Here is an 11,504-nt window from a genome sequence, read left to right as displayed (position 1 = left end):
TTTACCCACAGTCACCCTTTTCCTATTTTCCAAGTTTTGTAATCTCTTAATTTAGTTCTGCCTCCTTTTCCCCCTCCCCCCATGAAGTTTTGAAATGATACTATTTTGGCTCTTTGACCTGTTATATTTCTAATATTGAATCATTCTTGTGTTCTGATTATATTTATTAGTATTTTATTTAGTTTTTCCTTTTTTTTCATCTTTAGTTTTTGACAATATATGTTAGAATTTTGATTCAGATGCTTTTTAATTTTTTTTTTTTTTGGCTGGTGATGACTTTTTGACAGTTTGCAATAATTCAAATATAAAACCATATAATATCAAGAAAATAAAGCAAAGAATAGGGGACTGGCTACCATTTTAAATAACAGATTTATAAAATGAACTTTTTAAAATAAAATTGTATATGAATAAGGAGACTCTTCAGGAGAGGTGTGAAGTAGAAGGAGCAAACCTTGCAGGCATCTGTGAGAAAAGCACTGCACAAGAAGGAACAGCAAGAGCAAAATTCTGAGATGAAAGTAAGCTAAGAGGGATACAAAGAAGTAGATAATCTGAATAAACCAATGTCTATTAGAAAACTTGCAATTGTAATTATAAACTTCCCCACAATGAAATTCCAAGCCCAGATGTCTTTATTGATGAATCCTATCAAACTTAAAAGAAACAATACTAATCCTATACTATCTTTCAGGAAATAAAGCGGGAAGGAACACTTCCCAACTCCTTCTATGAGTTCAACATTACCACGGATAGCAAAATCAAGCAAAGACTCCGTATAAGATGATATCCATAATGAATATATAGACCTGTTTCAAAGAATAAAAAAGAAGGAATACTCTGCCACCCACTTTTTGCAGATATTATGATTCTCATGCCAAAACAAAACAAGAATAACACAAAAAAATAAAATCACAGCCTGTTTTTCACCTTAAAAATACACATGAAAATCCCAAAGAAAACATTATTAAAAGGCTCCAGCTCTAGATAAGATGGATGAACATAGGTCAAACTTCCTTTCCCACTGAATGCAACTATAAAACCTGAAAATAATATATATATCAGCAGGTTGACCAGGAATAGACACCATAATTCAAAATACTGGCAAAGTGGCAATGAGTTTACTACAATTTTATCCCTGCAGTATCCTCTGGTCTGAACACAGCCCAAAACCCAGGAGTGAACGCTGAGATGCAGAGAGAGGAAGGAAGAGAGAGGGAGGAGAAGTGCAAGCAAGAGCTAGCAAGACAGAGAGCTAGCTAGCTCTCCTGGGCTCATCCACCACCTGCCCATGGGTGAACCTGACCCTAATCAGTATAATTAGTAAAACAAAGACTTTGAGAACTAAGCTACCAGACCTCTGGCCAGGTCCCAGACAGACTACTTGGTACTCTACACACAGCACATAGAGAAACAGCGTTGGAAAGGCTTTGAAAACTAAGATGACATGACAACAGCCCACAAAAGGCTACATGGAACCTGTAGACTCAGTGCCTGCTAAGCCAAAAATATCAACATTCTCCATAAATCCACAGTTTTATAACATCATATAATCCAAAATTATGTGGCATGCAAAGAACTACAAAAAAAATCAAATCATGTGAAAAAAATACATTCAACAAAGGCCAGTGACAAAATGACACAAAGGCAGAAACTGTCTAATGAACACTTTAAAACGGCTATTATAAAAGGTTCAAATGAGCAATTACACTTAAAATTTAAAATAAAACATAGCAATTAAATAGAAGATATAAAAAACCAAGTGGAAATTTTAGAAATGAAAATTACAAAACAGAAATAAAAAGCTCACTAGAAACAAATAATAGTGAACTTAAATGCAAACATATCAATAATTATATTAAACATAAATTTTATACTTGGAGATTACAAAATCTATTAAAAGAAAACAAAATGACATGCTGTCTACATGAAAGTCAACTCAAATATAATGACATATTTAAAGAAAAAAGATGTACCATGCAAACACTACTCAAAATTAAGCTGGAGTGACTATGTTAATACACAAAGCAAACGTCAAAAAAAAAACCACCAGGGATAAAAAGGGACATTATATATTGGTAAATGGGCCAATTCGCCAACAACGTGTAATTCTAATGCTACATGGAACCTGTAGACTCAGTGCCTGCTAAGCCAAAAATATCAACATTCTCCATAAATCCACAGTTTTATAACATCATATAATCCAAAATTATGTGGCATGCAAAGAACTACAAAAAAAATCAAATCATGTGAAAAAAATACATTCAACAAAGGCCAGTGACAAAATGACACAAAGGCAGAAACTGTCTAATGAACACTTTAAAACGGCTATTATAAAAGGTTCAAATGAGCAATTACACTTAAAATTTAAAATAAAACATAGCAATTAAATAGAAGATATAAAAAACCAAGTGGAAATTTTAGAAATGAAAATTACAAAACAGAAATAAAAAGCTCACTAGAAACAAATAATAGTGAACTTAAATGCAAACATATCAATAATTATATTAAACATAAATTTTATACTTGGAGATTACAAAATCTATTAAAAGAAAACAAAATGACATGCTGTCTACATGAAAGACAACTCAAATATAATGACATATTTAAAGAAAAAAGATGTACCATGCAAACACTACTCAAAATTAAGCTGGAGTGACTATGTTAATACACAAAGCAAATGTCAAAAAAAAACCACCAGGGATAAAAAGGGACATTATATATTGGTAAATGGGCCAATTCGCCAACAACGTGTAATTCTAATTGTAAATGTGTACGCACCTAACAACCAAACTTCAAAATACATGAAGCAAAAAAATCATAAAACTGCAAAAAGAAACAGCTCCACAGTTATACTGGGAAACTTCCTCACTCCTCTCTCAGTAACAGGCAGAACTAGTAGAGAGAAAATCAGCAAGAGTATGGAAGAACTGTACAATATCACCAACCAACTGGATATAATTACCATTTATAAAACATTCCACCTGGGCTAGCTGGTTAACTCAATGGGTAGAGCACGGTGCTGATAACACCAAACAAAGTCAAGGGTTTAGATTCCTGTACTGGGCAGCCAGCCACCAAACAACAACGACGACGACGACGACAACAAAAAACCACTCCACCCAACAACAGCAGAATACACATTCATGTCAATTGCACATGGAACATTAATATACGTTAATTAATTAATAATTAGTATAAGGCATATCCTATACTAATTATACTAACACTGATAATTAGTATAGGGCATATCCTGAGTCATGAAGTAAACCTTAACATCTTTTTTAAAGTTGAGATAATAAAAAGTGTGTACTCAGATGATAATGGAATTAAACTAAAAATCTTATTGAAAACAGAAGGATAACAGAAAAATCTTCAATAATGGGAAATTAAACAACACACTTCTAAATAATCCATGGGTCAAAGAGGAAATCTCAGGGCAATTAGAAAACACTTTGAATGAACAAAAATGAAAATACAATATATCAAAATTTGTGGGATGCAGCTAAAGCAGTATTTAGAAAGAAATTTACAGCATTAAGCACTCATATGAGAAAAGAACTCCAATCTAAGCTTCCACCTTAAGAAACTAGAAAATAAACCAATTCAAAAACAAGCAAAGGATTCACATAGACATTTCTCCAAAGAAGATAATACAAATGGCCAAAAGCACATGAAAACATGTTCAATATGACTAATCATTAAGAAATGCAAATTAAAACTATGAGATACCTCCTCACACCTATTAGGATGGCTACTATCAAAAAAACAGAATAACAAATGTTGGCAAGGACATGGGGAAACTGATACCCTGTGCACTCCTGGAGGGAATGTAAATTGGTACAGCTGCTATAGAAAACAGCATGGTAATTCCTCAAACAATTAAAAATAGAACTACTATATGATCCAGAAATTCCACTTTAGAATAAACACCCAAGAATCAAAAGCAGGATTTCGAGGAGATATTTGTGAACCCATGTCCATAGCAGCATCATTCACAATAGCTAAAACATCGAAGCAACAGCAGTGTCCATCGACAGATGAACAGATAAGCAAAATGTGGCACATACATACAATGGAATATTACATACATAGACTTACGGATAAGTCAGGAAGGAAATTCAGACATATTCTATACAACACATAGATGAACTATGAGGATAATCTGCTAAGTGAAATAAGCCAATCACAAAAAACAAAAAATACTGAATAATTCTACTTAGATACTTAGGATAGTCAAAATCAGAAACAGTAGAATGTGGTTGCAGTGACTGAGGGAAAGCAGAAATGGGAAGTTATTGTTTAACAGGTATAGTGTGCATTTTACAAAATGAAAAGAATGTTAAGGAGATAGATGGTAATGATGGTCACACACATTATGAATGTATTTAACACCACGAAAATATACATTTGAAAATGGTTAAGATGGTAAAAATTCTATGTTATGTATATTTCACCACAATTTTTTAAAAAATTAATGAAATTATGAATGTATTTAACACCACGAAAATATACATTTGAAAATGGTTAAGATGGTAAAAATTTTATGTTATGTATATTTCACCACAATTTTTTAAAAAATTAATGAAATCAAAACCTAATTCATTGGAAAGATTAAAAAAAATGACAAACCTCTAGCAAAACTGGAAAAAAAAGGCCCAACACAAATTACAAATATCAGGAACAAAAGAGATTTCACTACAGATCCACAGACATTAAAAGAACAATAAAGAAATATTATGAACAACTCCACACATGTAAGTTTGACATCTTCAGATGAAAAAAACCAATTCAACAAAAATGAAAAACTACCAAACTCACCCAAAATGAAATAGATAACCTGAAAAGCCCTGTAACTATTAAAGAAATTGAATTTATAGTATAAAACCTTCTGAAATAGCAATCTACAGGCTCAGATGCTTTCATTAGTTAATTCTACCCAACATTTGAAGTTGACATAACACCAATTCTACAGAGTCTCTTCCAGAAAAGAGAGGAGGTAATACTTCTCCATTCATTTAATGAAGTCAACATTATCCTGACACCAAAATATGACAAAGCAGTGCAAAACAACAAAAGTACAGTCAATATCCCAAGTCAACATAAAAACAGAAATTCTCAAGAATATGTTAGCAAATCTAACTCAGGAACATAAAAAGAATAATACACTACAACCATATGAGGTTTATTCCAGGAGTACAACACTTTTTCAATATTCAAACATCAATCAATGTAACCCACCATGTTAAGAGCCTAAATCGCAGGTTAGCAAACTATGGCCCAAATGCCAAATCCACTCCTGTACTTGTTATTGTAATAATTTTGTTGGAACAAAGCCATGTACACTTGTTTACATACTGTCTACATCTGCTTTCATGCTACAATAGCAGATGTGAGTAGCTGCAACAGAGAGCATGTAGCCCACAAAGCCTAAAATATTTACTATCTGGCCCCTTTAGAGAAAAAATGTGGGAGTTCATCACCACTAGAGTTCTTACAAAAAACACTAAGGGAGTTCTTGAAATTGAAACAACAGGACTCTAACTCACAACATGAAAACATATGAAAGTATAAAATTTACTGTAAGGGTAATAATATAGTCAAATTCAGAATACTCTAATATTGTAATGGTGGTGCCTAAATCACTTTTAACTCTAGTATAGAAAACAAAAGTATTAAAAATAACTATAGCTACAATGATTTGGTAATGGAAACGTGATATATAAAATATGTAAACTGTGATATCAATAACATAAAATGTGAGGGGAGGAGTAATTAAAATGTAGAGTTTTTGTATGTGGTGAAAGGTACCAGCTTAAAATAGATTTATAAGATATTTTATGTAAGCTTCATGGTAACATGGTAACAACCTGTACCAGATACACAAAAGACAAAGAGAAAGGAATCAAAGTATATCACTGCAACAAAAAATGAAAGCAAGAGAGGAAGAATGGAATAAAGGAACTACAAAAGAATCAGAAAAATTTAACAAAACAGCAGTAGTAACTCCTTACCTATCAATAATTAAGTGTAAATGAATTAAATTCTCCAATCAAAAGATAAAGAGTGGCTGAATGGATAAATAAACAAGGTCCAACTATATGCTGCCTACAAGAGACTCTCTTTAGCTTTAAGGACACATATAGGCTGAAAGTGATGGGATAGAAAAAGATATTCCATGCAAACCTTAATCAAAGGATCTGGCTCCTGGTTACCTGTGACCAGCAATATCTCCTTACACACTGAACCCCTGCTATGCTGGCCACCTTGCTCTGTCATGAATGCACCTAACATGTTCACCTAAAGGCCTTTGCATTTGTGGATTCCTGTGCCTAGAACACTCCTCCCCCAGATATTCACATGCTTCTCCTCTTTCATTCAAGTTTCTGTCACATCCTCAGAGAGGAACTTCCTTACCAACATATCCACAAAATAGGGCCTGTCACACACTATCCATTTCTCTGTTTCATTCTTGTTCACAGCATTTACCACACTCAACAATACGCTATATTTCTATTATTTTATTAATCTGTCTCTTTAATTGGCATGTAATCTCCACAAGGGCTGTAATTTTGCTCTAGTCACTGCTGTGTACCCAACACCTACCAGCACCAGACATAACATAGGCACTTAATATATGCTTTGTTGAATAAATACAATGGTTCTACAACTCAAAGCATATTTCACTCAATATATGCTTTGTTAAATGAATCCAGTGGTTTTATGGATTTAATAACAAGTACTGAGATAACTACCTAACCATTCTGAAGGTAAGTTATAGTTCTGCCTCCCACTGAACAGAGAAACAAAATTTCCGCTGCAGTCAAACTTTGAAAGTAAGCCACTTAACATAATACTTGATGTTGACCATTCTGAAGGTAAGTTATAGTTCTGCCTCCCACTGAACAGAGAAACAAAATTTCCGCTGAAGTCAAACTTTGAAAGTAAGCCACTTAACATAATACTTGATGTTTTGTCATTAAGGTAAGTGAAGAGAAATAAGAGGCCTTAATACCTTAAGGAATGAGACAAAACTGTCATCATTAGCAGATAATATCACCAACATCAACCTAGAAAATACCAGTTTATCAACTGACAAGCTAAAGAGTTCTGTAATTTGGTAGGACACTACTGAGGGGAAAAAATTTTTTGAATTGAAAGAGTGCTGTAAGATGGTCAGATCAGCATAGTGACATATAAACATCAATAACTTTCCTACACACCATGCTGAACAAACTGCAATAATCGTTCAAATGTAATGAAGAGAGAAAGAACAAAGTTATTAGGAATAACATTAATATGAAATATCAAACTTTACCTATAGACATAAAAGAAGAACCAAGTAAATTGAGAGACAAGGGACAAAGGATACAAACAGGTAATTCTTTTTTGAACAGGAAGTTCATAGACAAAATGAATCAATCTATAAAATATGATCAAATGTTCAACCTCACCAAGTAATCAAGCAAATCAAACAGTGAGAAACAAAATGAAAAATACTGCTAATATTCAGTGACAGTGGGAATACAGGACAGGGAGACTCATACATAACAGCAGGCAAGGATGTAAATGGTACAGCACAGAACGGAAGGCAATTTTGCAATATCTTTCAAAAACATAACATATGCACACAGTTAATCTATCAAATTCACATCTGGGAATCTATCTTACATTATGTGCATGCAAACATATATGCACAAATAACATAAAAGTTGACTGGTGGGAATATGTAAATAAAGTATGCTCGAACTTTCTATGATTATCAGTCTCTACGTAGTCACTAAAAACAATGAGGTAGATCTATTTGTACTAATATAGAAAGATACCTAAGACAAAATTTCATGAGAAAAAACACATTACAGAATATATGATTTCATGTATGTTTTCTAAGTGTATACAGATGTATAAATATACATTTGTATATGTATATAAACATATAAATACACAGCAAAATATCTAGAATGACTGCATGCACCAGCTGATCACAGTGGTTTCCTCTGGAGGTGTGAAGGAAAATTGGGGACCAAAGAAGAGAGTTTTACTGTCTACTCATCATGAGTTGTTTTTTATAATGAGCATATATTCATCTATAATTTAACAAGGGGAGGCAGGGATAAAAGGTGACTTTCCTCCTTGGGAACTACTGGGAGACTTGTATCTGTTACGGTCTGATAGTTCAAGAACTACAGCCAACCTTCCAAAATTAGACCTACAATGCATCTAATGACACTTAGAAGACACATGCAAAAATACAGGAATAATTTATGGTGTTTAGGATTTCTTCATTCATAATGCTACTTAGAAATGCCTGTGATTAAACCCTATCACCTAATTTTAAACCCCTTGATACTTCTAACCATTACTGAGTCCATACAATGCCAAAACTACCTACTCACTGAAAAGTTGTGCCAACTATTATTTGGATTACAAAATGCCAAAAAATCCTGATGGCAATTTGTTCAATAATTTATATTTATGTATATAAATATAGACATACATATACACACAAAAAAAAACACTGAGTCACAGCATTCATTTTCTATGATCAGAGTATAAATATCCCCATAGCCACCAAAATGCAAAATGTATCAGTACTGGATAATATTAAAGCATTTTTCTCAAAAATATTGCTGTATTAGTAATATTTACAGAGAAAAACAACTTCGCAATAGAAAAACAAAGAATATGACCCAGCAACTGAAAGAGAGAATGAAATAGTCTTTAAACCCATGAGACGTTCTACCTCACTAACAATTTTAGAAATGGAAATTAAAGCAAGGAGATATCATTTTACACATCAAATTACCAAAGAGTGATAACACCCTCTGCTGGGCAGGTTCTAGGAACACAGACGGTAGTAGTAGTGTGAATTACAACCATACCAAAACATCCTAAATAGAGAACATAGCTCCTATTTAGTCTCTTGAGTCAAGAAGATTCATAAAGCTTTTCGAGAAAAATCATTTGGAAATTATAAAGACTAAAACACTGTGCAAGTAATTCCCAAGGCAAATTTATGTAGCAATAGCCAAAGCAAAGAAAAACCAACAGTGAGTAAACATACTTCCATACTTCCAATAGCTAGTACTCATCATAGCAGCTCAAATCAGGCATAATCAATTAAACCAGCATCATCCCTCCCACATAAAAAAAATATGAAATCCTTATAATCAGGTGTGTTTACAGCTAATAATTATATACAGTAGAATCCACATGTATAACTATTTAGCATGAAACATTTAGAGGGGGAGTTATATATCATAATTACTATAAAAATTTCTAAAAAGAACCTAAAAATATTTTTTAACTATTGTTGTTTTAAATTACCATTTTGCAATCAAAGAGTTTACAGCAGTACATACAGAATCTCCCAATGACGAATAGTGGTGAAGTTTGAGCATTTGTTAAAGAATGACAGTTCAAAAAATAGGGGGAAAAAAAAACACACAAAGAGATCCATGAAAGATCAACTTTTCAGATGGTCCTGAATTAAAAATAATTTTAAGACTTTAAAACTAATATCCATCTTGTTTGTCTGAAATTTCCTTTTGTAAAAATCTTGTTGAGAGGAGGGGTATGGGCATGAACTCTGTACTTTCTGTACAATTCTATAAACCTAAAACTGCTCTAAAAAATTAAGCCTATTAATAAATGTACTGACCCATTTAAAAAAAAAAAAACTTCTTGTGTTATAGTAAACTATTTTCAAAACAATATTTTGGGGCCAGCCCGGTGGTGCACTCGGTAGAGTGCGGCGCTTGGGAGCATGGCGGCGCTCCCGCCGAGGGTTCGGATCCCATATAGAGACCGGTCCGCTCACTGGTTGAGCGCGGTGCGGGCGCGACACCGAGGGTTGCGATCCCGTTGCCGGTCACGAAAAAAAAAAAAAAAACAATGTTTTGTGGTGAAGTACAGAAGAACAGGATTTTATAAAGTACTAAAATTATTGTGGGGGGAGGGAAATTTATTTACAAAGGATCAAGAATCAAAACTGCATCAAATCTAAATTGTTTTAGATTTAATTTTTGTGATTTTATGAGATTGAACACCTTTACAATGTTTTTGTCTAACTTTTCAGCTGTTCTTTCTCCTTACGTTTTAGATGTTTTTTCATAACGTAACTGGTTTTTACATTTAGTCTGGTAATTTTGTCTTTCTGCTTGAGACTTTAGTTCATTACATGTTTTGTAATTATTGATGTATGTTTGGATTTATTTCTTTCATCTTATTTTGTGCTTATTATTTGTCACAATCTCCCCTCTGGGATTGTTTTTTTTTTTTTGTATTTTGGTTGTTTTCTAACTTGCAATTTTTCCGTTAAGAAATTTGATGCAGGGCTGAGCCCGTGGCACACTCGGGAGAGTGCAGCGCTGGTAGCGCAGCAGCGCTCCCGCCACGGGTTCGGATCCTATATAGGGATGGCCGGTTTGCTCAATGGCTGAGCGTGGTGCTGACAACACCAAGCCAAGGGTTGAGATCCCCTTACCGGTCATCTTTAAAAAAAAAAAAAAAAAAAAAAACTGCATCAAATGTCTTTCTTTTTTTTTTTTGTCTTTTTGTGAGATCGGCCGCACCGCGCTCAGCCAGTGAGCAAACCGGCCATCCCTATATAGGATCCGAACCCGTGGCGGGAGCGCTGCTGCGCTACCAGCGCTGCACTCTCCCGAGTGTGCCACGGGCTCAGCCCTGCATCAAATTTCTTAACGGAAAAATTGCAAGTTAGAAAACAACCAAAATACAAAAAAAAAAAACAATCCCAGAGGGGAGATTGTGACAAATAATAAGCACATAATAAGATGAAAGAAATAAATCCAAACATACATCAATAATTACAAAACATGTAATGAACTAAAGTCTCAAGCAGAAAGACAAAATTACCAGACTAAATGTAAAAACCAGTTACGTTATGAAAAAACATCTAAAACGTAAGGAGAAAGAACAGCTGAAAAGTTAGACAAAAACATTGTAAAGGTGTTCAATCTCATAAAATCACAAAAATTAAATCTAAAACAATTTAAGATGGTTTTTCTCACCTACTGACTTGGAAATTTTTAAAATCTGGTAATACCAAGAGCTGGTAAGAAAATAAAGCAACATGGACTTTTAGACTCTGATGGGTGCGTGAACTGGTACAATCATTTTGAAAAACACTCAATATTACCTACTTGACCAAGGAATATACCTTAGATGCACTGCCAAGGTTTTTTTTTTTTTTTTGTCTTTTTCCGTGTCTGGCAACGGATCGCAACCCTCAGTGTTGCCCCCGTACCGGACCGGGGACCGGCAACAGGACTGCAACCCTCGGTGCTGCCCCCGCGCCTCGCTCAGCCAGTGAGCGGGAACCGGTCCGTATGTGGGATCCGAACCCTCGGGCGGGAGCGCCGCCGCGCTTCCCAAGCGGCGCACTATCCAGTGTGCCACCGGGCCGGCCTCCACTGCCAAGGTTTTTTTTTTTTTTTTTTTTTTTTTTTTTTTTTTTGTCTTTTTGTCTTTTTCCGTGTCTG

The sequence above is a fragment of the Galeopterus variegatus genome, unplaced genomic scaffold (assembly GCF_000696425.1).
Source record: "Galeopterus variegatus unplaced genomic scaffold, G_variegatus-3.0.2 Scaffold1579, whole genome shotgun sequence".
NCBI lineage: Eukaryota > Metazoa > Chordata > Mammalia > Dermoptera > Cynocephalidae > Galeopterus > Galeopterus variegatus.
The sequence above is the reverse complement of the archived record's forward strand: the minus strand, read 5'-3'. Positions refer to the sequence as shown.